The sequence below is a fragment of the Vicia villosa genome, linkage group LG3 (genome assembly GCF_029867415.1).
Source record: "Vicia villosa cultivar HV-30 ecotype Madison, WI linkage group LG3, Vvil1.0, whole genome shotgun sequence".
Classification (NCBI taxonomy): Eukaryota; Viridiplantae; Streptophyta; class Magnoliopsida; order Fabales; family Fabaceae; genus Vicia; species Vicia villosa.
The window spans coordinates 127600095-127610183 of record NC_081182.1 but is presented as its reverse complement, the minus strand read 5'-3'; the positions used below and the strand labels follow the sequence as shown (position 1 = coordinate 127610183).

The following is a 10089-nucleotide window of genomic DNA, read 5'->3' as shown; positions in this document are numbered from 1 at the left end:
GAGTCCAGAGCCTTCATGAAGAAACATAATGAAAGCACTACTGGGATTCATGACCTTCTAGCCAAGATAGTTTTCAAACTAGGCTAGTCGTAGTCTTTTAGTCTTAGTTGTCTCTTTGTTCTTGCATTTGTTTTCTCTGCATCTCCTTCTGTATCTTCTGATATTTTTTTCTGATGAAATCTATGTATATTATCTTCTTCTCTCATATTATTTGTTTTTCATCTGAATCTTTTATGCTTTTTGATGTTATGACAAAAAGGGGGAGAAAATGTGATAAATGATTTGATTTATATTATCAGTTACTGGGAGTAAGTCTCCACATTTCTAACAAAATTTGCAAGTTCTATGTCTTTGAGATTTTTGCAGGATTGAAGACATTCTGAAAAAGCTCAACATGAGAAGCAAAGACATGGGGAAAAGCAATTCTATATAGAAACATGCTCATGGAATCTGAAGCAAGCTTAGCGCTGTGAAGCTTTAAGATCAGAAGCAAGAAGGAAGAATGTTATGATATTCTCGTGGAAGAATATGCTCTAACACATTCTTATTCCTTATATGTTCTGATGCATTTTATGTGTTCTGACACATACTATATGCTCTGATACATATCTTATGTTCTGATTCATTCATGCTCTGACTTTTGTCGTTTAGTTTGTTTTAGAATATTTCAGGATGTAGATATGCTCTGATGATGCTCTGGTACATTCAACAATGTTCTGATACAATCTAGCATGCAATGATCCTAGAAGAAATTCAAAGCTCTGAAGCTGTCCTATGGAAGCAAGAAGCAGAAGCTTTGAATGTTCTGAAGATTTAAGCATTTGTGAAAGTCTCAACTGAAATGGAAAATACTCAGGGAAGTCTTTTATTTATAAGTTTATTCCAGTATTTATTTCAAGGGGGGATTATTCATCTCAGGGGGAGATTGTTAATCTCAGGGGGAGACATATTCACACACTATGCTTATATGCTTATGCTATAACTGTGTAATTGTCTTTAGCCGTCAGATATTCTGATTGCAAAGTCATATAATTTATATATGTTTTTGTCATCATCAAAAAGGGCAATGTTATTTCCCTCGAACGCATCGTAGGCCGCCCGCTTATGCAAGACCGCGAACGTTAACTCCGCCCAACTAAAAAACAAACAAAAACATGTGAGCCGAACTACGACGCTCTGATTCCTGAAAAGGATACGTAGGCATTGGGTCGCAGGGCCTAAGTGAGCACAATTGTAAATATTCCTTCTTTTCCCCGTATTTCTTTTGCATACATTCGCATATAGGCTTAGGCATAGATTACACCCTTTAGATAGAAACAAACAAAGGTGGATACCATCGAGTACGATGGGCGCGAGGGGTGCTAGTACCTTCACCTTGCGTAACCGACTTCTGTACCTAGTTCTCTGGTCGTATGACCTTGTTCTTATTCTTTGTTAGGTTTTCTGATATTCCTTTCCCTTAATGGGATAAATATATTAGTGGCAACTCTGTTGTTCATTTTTCGCGAGCGTGCGACAATATGCAAGTTCTCACTTTATAGAACATTACTTCAAACTCTAATCACAATCACGGTCATCTATCATTATCTATTAACCCTGTCAATCGAAAACACACCCACCTATTTACCTCAACACACATGTCCAACAAAAATGCGTTCTCCCCTAAAATTATCCCAACCTAAATTAGTTATAAATCACATCCTAATGGGTCACCGTGTATTAGATTTGAACAACAACGAATGAAGATAGTTCAACTTGGTTTTCAAGATAGGAAGAAAAACTACCTCTCCGTTGAAATAATTCATCCAGTAATCTTAAACCATAATAACCATGGATCTATCCATAGATTCAACCATACTTTGTATTGAGTTTATTTTTCATTTCGCTATTGTATAATTATTGATGAAATCCTAACTTTTGTGTAAATATTAGTATAATTGAGTTTTCATTTGTTCTGTGTATTGTTTGATATTTTTCCATTGTTTTATAGGTATTGATGCATAATCAATCCTCAAGGAATAAAGTGTTGAAGGAACGGTCTCGATTATGTAGTTTTGGAGCAAAATAATGGAAATTCTGCAGAAGCTCGCTTTGCCAAGCTGAAGCGCGCTAGGAGCTTCACAAACAGAGAAGTAAAGTTTTCCAAATCTCGCTTAGCAAAGTCATCTTGCTAAGAGGGATTTCCTTTACTGTACTAGATATTTTAGGGGATAAGTGTAGCTCACTTAGCTAGCCCAACTCACTAAGCCAGCCAGTGCAGGTTTTTCTTTATATTCTTTCATTTGTCACATTTCTAGGTTATGGGTTTGGAGATTTTTTGTTTGGGATTTGTGTTGTTTTAGAGATAAACTTCACGGATCCTGATTAGGGAAATATTTTTGTTGGATTCTAAACTCCAGGGATGGATTTAGAGCTGAAAATTACTTATGTGGTAAAGCTTAATACTTCCGTGTTTTAGTTGCGCGCGAGAGAATGCCGATGAGAGAATACGGATGTTCTCGCAACTTTGTGTTAAAGATAACCTTGTTGTGATTGGTCTCGTAGGTGCTTCAGAGATGAACACTAATGTGAGAGACACGTGATGGTAATGACGAGTATTGTAGGTTGAGTATAACTGATTAATAAGTTTAAGTTTATGACGAGTGAACATATTTGCATGTCTGATAAATTATTTATTTCCTAAGAATGTATTTAATTTCTTTTTATATCTTTTTACTTTCTACCCATTCAAACCCATGCTTGAAAACGTAGAAAATGTTGAATGATATTCTACACCATTCTCTGTGGACACGATTATTCCCGAATAAATATTTTCAAATTTTTTGTTGCCAGTCCTATATAGGTTTCAACATAAGTGAGCAAATATCCTATATAGCATTCAACAGAAGTGAGTAAATAAAAAGTTTTTTATTTCAAAGCGTATGATTTGTTATTGATAGATGATCAATAATACAATTTACTCTTTAGAGTAAGTGATAAAGTGAGTTTATTATTTATTTACTTGTAAATGAGAGCCACTCAAAATAATTTGGAAAAACATTTTAGTTAGTTAGAAAAATTATTTGAATTAACAAATGATAATGGTGCACCTATGGCGTGAAAGTAGTTTGTTTATAAGATTTATTAGAAGCTGGGTTGTGAATACCATGTGTATTGTAAGTTTTAAAATAATTTTTTTTAAGGAAGGCTATATTAATATAGAGAACGAAGGGTTCTCAAAACCTGTTTACACAAGAATGGGAAAACCCTGCCAAAAGAGAAACCTAATTAGGATATAGGTTGTGAATACCACGTATTTACGGAATATAGTTATTGAATTATCAAATGTTTAGTGTTAGAATGACGTTGTTGAAGAATAAGACTAATAAGAAAAACAACAGTTCTTGAAAATAATTAGATGAATTGCAAGTTCAACAAAAATATAATAATACAAACAAGCACACACATAAATTATTTACAAGTCATTTTTCTTATGACTTCGTAGTTAGGAAACATTAAGACTGTTGGATTGGTTATAAATATTTAAATTGAATTTGAGAATTGAAAAGAGGATAAGCTGCCTTTTTAACTATTTTAAAGAAAAAATATATTTTTTATAAAAGGTATTCAAATTTGAAGACAAATAACAAAAAGTGGAAACAAATTCATTTTAAATAACAAGTAAATATTTTTATAAAATAGAAACTTACATAATCATATTCAATTTAGTTATCCAAGATTTATTTAAAAATAGGACACATATTAATCACACATTAAACATGGTTAGTCGAAACATATACATATCTTCTACTAAATATGCACTTATTTTGCAGTATATTTTGTTTTGTTGTATTGAATATCTTTTGAGATTAAAGTTACACCATCATCCAATAGAATTATGACATTCTGTCATATTATATCAGTTTTTTAAAATTAAAATTGTGACTTGGTTGGATACATGCCCCTGATTGATTGACAGCGTAAAAATATTTTACACTGTCAGTGCATACTCTTTTTTCACATATTTATTTATTTTATATCTTTTCAAAGCGAACAATAAGGCCAATATAAAAATTAAAATCAAAAAGAAATATAAATTGATAATGGAAAAGGTCACAAGAGTATTGATAATATAATATGACTATAAAATTACAGGCTTAGAAATAATGTAATATAATTTTCAACTTAAATATTAAAGATATTCTAATAGAAGATAAGAATGAAATGAATATGAGCCATGCTTAAATTAAAATTTATAGAGATATTTTGCAATTGAGAGAGAAGAATACAACTTAAACAAAATTATGCACAATATCTTGAAATGAGAAGGAAAAAAAAAACAAATTATGAGATGACAATACAATAACGATATTAGAGTTCAAAAACATTGGTGTACTTGCTTCCCACTAATGCAGAATTATACCGGAACATAATGGATGAGAGAGGCCACTTTAACACATGTGCATAGTTTATTGTAGCACGTCATTATCATTGGTGGCAGACACAAAAAATTGAAACGATAACAATTACTATCGTTTTTACATTTAGCTACTCCTATATTGAAAAATGAAAATAGAAGTTTAGATAACATTTGATAACATATTTTGTACAAATTAACAAAATAAAATTGTAAACATTAAAAAAATGGATTACCTCCATGGTTGGACTTGGATGACACCGGAAATAGAAAAATAAAGATAATCATAATATAAACAAATTTCACAATCTCTACCATATTTTTTTCTTTGTGTTTGAGAAATGATTTTATCAATTTATATCTTTTTGAAGTTTTAACTTTCCTTACATCAATTAAATAGTACGGTTTTTTATATAGTTGCAAAAGTTCTTTCTTAAAATTAAAAGGATTATTTTTTTTTGAATACATTAGTGTGTTGTATTTATCCCTCAAGCACATTTAGTAGACATTTTAGAAATTTTACTAAATAATTCTAACATTTCATCATATGAAAGATTAAAACAAAAACAAATTAAATATAAGTTAATGAAGTGTATTGTTGGATGAAATGTAACTTTCAAAGTTGGTCCAATTGGAGTGATAGAGTGTGTGTTTTGATAAGGTTAAATGCCTAGCAAAGTTCATTAGTTTTAATTGTTTCATATGTGACTCCGAAGTTATAGTTAATAATAATTTAGGACTTTAACAAGTTGATCAATAATCCGTTAAGATAACAAAAAGAGTTCATGATCGGTAAGATAATATATATTTGAAATTGCTTGGGGAAGTCTAATAAGTGTGTTTTTGTGATTGACACTCGATGGTTATTTGGGCTAGCCTTTTGTTGGTCTGTTTGGACGTGTCTAGACATGATTCTATTTAAAAGACGGATGTTGATCAAGTTTGATGGGGTGGGTATGAATAAGCTCTTAGCTTTAGAATGATTCATTTTGTTTAATAAGTTAGGATCTAATCCGTTATAGTCGGATTAGTATGTTATTCCGGGTGCTTATGTCGGTAGTTTTTCGGTGGTTTGTAGTTGTTTCCGTTTTGTTCGACTGTTTTTTATCTATTCTAATGGGTTAAACACCCTTTGTACGGATTACTTCATCCGCTTTGCTTATAAAAAGAAAAGTATATATAAAGCAAAAGAAAAGTATATATATTTGGATTAATAGAAAGGCATGTTTGAACATTTTACACGAATAGTTTATGATCGGTAAGAAAGTATATTTAGTTTAATAGAAGGGGATGTTTAAACATTTTATTCACATATATAAATATATAAAATATTTATTTGAAGGATATGTCCATCTTTTGAAGGATTGGAATATTAAATCAAACGAAAAATTATCATAAAAGTAATCTAAAAGGGAAATAAAGACATATTTGAATTATAGTTTATAAGTTTTTCTTAAATTAAATGAAAACTAATAATAAAAAAAGGATTAAATATAACATATAGCCAGTAATATAAGCGAAATTTGCTTTACTCCTGTAAAAAAAAAAAAATACCCTCTTAAAATGTTAAAATTTATGTCTTTTGACCCTTAAATGCATAAGTTATCTCCTGTAATACTATATGTTTTTTTATTTACTCCCTCAAATTCAGTTTTTTTTAAATAAAGGTTATATATATAGAAAATAAATAGTACAAAAGATGGGGGAACCAGTTAGCCCCGAATTACGAAAAATTTGAAGAACGATAAGCCTAACATATTCTTTACAAAGTCCTTCCTAATTCCCGAAGAAATTAAGTAAAATAAAACGGTATCACCTAAGCCGAGCACGAAATTCACCAAAAAATCCGCACAAGAGTTACCTTCTCTATAGATGTGAGTGATGAAAATATGAGAAAAACTACTACTTAGGAGACAATTTCTCCACCCGTTCCTAAAAATAAGAGGCACTAGACTATGGTTGGAAAAAGCTTTGACGACCAAAGAAGAGTCGGTTTTGATCCAGAGCATATCCCAACCACGACATAGACTAATCTCGAAAGCCTTAATAACTGCACCGAATTCAGCTTGAGCTGAGGAAACACATGGGATACTGTCCGCGAAAGCCAGAAGAAAGTCTCCCCTAGGATTACGAAAAATTCCTCCTCCTCCAGCATTGGAACTGTCATGATGAAACGCGCCGTCGCAATTATACTTGATCCAACCAATCAAGGCGGGATCCAAATTACTTCCTTAATGGTGGGAGCCTTGGGAGGGCAGATATTCACTCTAAAAGCTTTATTGAAGTAAAAATCCTGCATACTAATGTTAGCCGATTTAATTGTAGAGTTACTAGAAAGATGAACTTGAGACATGATCCTGTGAATGGAAATAATGTGCGGAGTGTTGCAGCTGTGATGCTTAGCGAGATTTCTAGAATGCCATATGATTTCCAGAATATTTATGACAGCAGAGCCAAGCACAAGAGCTGCTTGGGGGAATTGTTACGATAACAACAATCCAGCCAAACAACAATGGAACCCGACTGGAACGAAAGCTGAATCTTGTCTATCAACCAACTCCAAAGCTTTCTAGAGAAGGAGCATTAAAAAAGGAGGTGTTGGAAGGAGTAAGAACTGACATGGCAAAGCGGGCAACGGGAAGCCAAAGAAATACCACGCTCCATCAAAAAATGGTAAGTGGGAAGTTTGTGATTTATCATTTTCCGAACTGTTAAAGACTTACTCAGAGGGATGTTAGCATGCCAAAGAAGTTTGCTCCAATGAATATCATGTGACTGGCTGGACTTAAAACAATAAGCGTCTTTCAAATTCAGAATTCCCGTGGAGTTGTGGTTCCAAGCCAAGAAATCATCCATATTGTCGGAAGGAGGATTACGGTTGATTAGCCTAGAATAAAGAAAAGAGAACCATGAAAACCACTCGTCTGGGATGTTCCAACAGCCATTGGCGGACAAATCAGCTATCCGAGTGAACAAATTAATATCCTTATGCCGTAGCTGCTCAATGTCGGCTTCGATCCGTAAGGGAGCGCTTGCCCAAGGATCATCCCATAACTGAACATTACTCTTCGAACCAATACACCAACAAGAGTTGAGGAAAAGGACAGTAGCTTTGGACTTGATGCTGGTCCATAAAGTGGAAAATATGTGATACCTTATGAAACCATAAGATCTAAGAATTCTACTCTTTAACAAATTATCTAGTCGTTATTATTGTTAAACATATCCCAAATAAGCTTCAAATTAGTAGCTTCGTTCAGACGGATAAGCGACCTCAAACCCATACCACCTTTAGCGAGGGGCTGATAGACTTTTTCCCAGGAGACCACGAACAGAGCTCTAGTAGAAGTGCAGCCAGACCAAATAAAATTTCTACAAGCCTTTTCAACTCTTTTAAGGAATGAGATAGGCCAATTGTAAATGTTAATAGAGTACATGGTCATGCTGAGGATGACATATTTCACCAGGGTTAATCTACCTACCATATAGAGACAATTACCCATCCAGCTAAATAGCTTAGCAGTAATCTTATCCGCAAGAGGCGCTATGTGACACACCTTGACCCTTCCTTTGAAAATGGGAACCCCGAGGTAAGAGAAAGGGAGAGTTCCCAATTGGAAACCAGTGGTACTGAGGATGCGTTGCTTCCTCCTAACTGACAACGAGCCCGTAAAAAGGGAGGATTTGGAAAGATTAATATTCTGACCGGAGGCTTTAGAATAGTCCTTGAAGATATCCTTCAACACCCTGACCTTCAACATCTTACCGGAACAAAAAATCAGAATATCATCTGCGTACATAATGCGGGAAGGGACAAGATCAGATTTGGTGGCCTTAATCATATCTAGAGAGCCGTTCGAAACCGCTTTGCTGATCAACTGACTCAAGACATCGTCGGCTAAATAGAAGAGAAGCGGGGACGAAGGGTCTCCTTGCCAAAGTACCCATGAAGCTCACCGTTGAAAATAACAGAGAGCGAAGCGGAAGAAAGAATAACAGAAATCCAATTGCAGAAAGTGGAAGAGAAACCATAAGACTACAGAACCTGAAGAATAAATCCCGTCTGATGGAGTCGAAAGCTTTCGAAATATCTATTTTAATGCCAATGTTACCATTGATATACTTGTTCTCCAAAACATTGATGGCTTTGGAAGCAAGGCAAATACAATCTCTGATATTTCTACCTGAATGAAACCTCTTTGCTCCTTCATGATTAAGAAGGGCATAAATTATGAGATGCGGTTCGCAAGAATCTTGGTGATAATTTTGAATTTGAAGTTGGTGAGAGCGATTGGGCAGAACATATCCATAGAAAGCGCATCCGAAGATTTGGGAATGAGAATATTTTATTGGCATTGAAATTGGGAAGAATCCAACCCTGATTGAAAATTTGGAAAATAGTGTAATAATTAACTGCAAGACTGGTCATCGCATCCTTATAAGTAACCTCTCTATCACCATCTATGAGCATAGAAATAGCCTTCCTAGAATTCCTGATTTTGGCCATCCTGTGGAAATAGGGAGTGTTACAATCTGCGTCTCTATGCCACTCCATGTTACCTTTCTCAACCTAATAAGCCTCCTCCTGCATGAGAGCATTATCAAGCTCAATTTGCGCTATCTTCACTTGATTAAAGAGAAAAAAATTAAAAATAAAAAGGGGTAATTTTTATGCTTAGTGGGGAATTATAAAAAAAAATTACAAAGGGGTAATCCAAAAAAAATTGTAGAGGATAAAATGAAAATCGCTTATATTACAGGAGTAGAGTGGTATTAACCCTAAGTAAGATATAAAAGAGAAATAAAAGCAAATTTGAATTATGGATTTAAAAAGTTCTTGTTAAAATAATTCAAGAATAAAATATCTTGAAAGATTAAGTTTAAAAAGCTTAAGAGGGCTTTTTATTTTTATTTTGGTCAGGTGCTTATTCTAAAGCAGGGCTCAATAACGTAATGAGTTTGTGTCACAACTAACTTCTTTTTTTTTAACAAAAACAAAATATCATAAAACAAAAAGAGAACCAATTACACAAGGGGGGACCAAGCCAAGACCCCTTAACGACAAAAGCCTAAGCCTAGGTGTACCCTTCTTGTCTAACAAGTAATCACTAATGATATTTTGAGGAATATGGGTGGACCAAATTGTAGCTTTAGAATGTAAACCATAGCTAGCCAATGAATCCGCACAAAAATTGGGTTCTCAATAGTTATGGGTGATCCTGAAATCAATGTGCAACTTATAGTCACAACACAAAAGCCAACGTGACCGAAGTTTCCAAGGCACCGAGGCATGATTTTTGAAAGTATTGACCACAAAACTACAATGAGTTTCAAACCAAAGATGCTTGTATATTTTCGTTTTAGCCATTTCCAAGGCTATATTTGCAGTTGTAAGCTCTGCCGTTTCCGAATTGCTGCTACCAAGATAAGCACTAATTCTTAAAATGTGATTAGCATTGTGATCCCGAAATATACCTCCACACGCAACTGCTTTTGGATTACCAGCCACAGCTCCATTAATGTTAGATTTTACCCATCCCAAAGAGAGAGGAGACCAAAGCACAGTCTCGGTTTGCAGGTGTCGCGGGGAAAAAATCGGGATGAGACACCGGTTGCCTTCTTTGGGCTCGAGTGCTCAAGAAAATGATTTTTTTTGTATTTGTCACGACCAAACTTTTTATTATTTCCAAAGT

The 10089-nt window shown here is 34.1% G+C and overlaps 1 long non-coding RNA gene across 1 annotated transcript; it reads right to left on the bottom strand.

Annotated features, from left to right (window-relative positions):
* Positions 1 to 4199: 4199 nt before the first annotated feature.
* LOC131656635 (uncharacterized) lies at positions 4200 to 4854 on the bottom strand. Its single transcript, XR_009300210.1, has 2 exons — positions 4633 to 4854; positions 4200 to 4533 (listed from the first exon to the last, which is right to left on the bottom strand). It is a non-coding gene; the product is annotated as an uncharacterized LOC131656635 (long non-coding RNA).
* Between the last annotated feature and the right edge of the window lie 5235 nt (positions 4855 to 10089).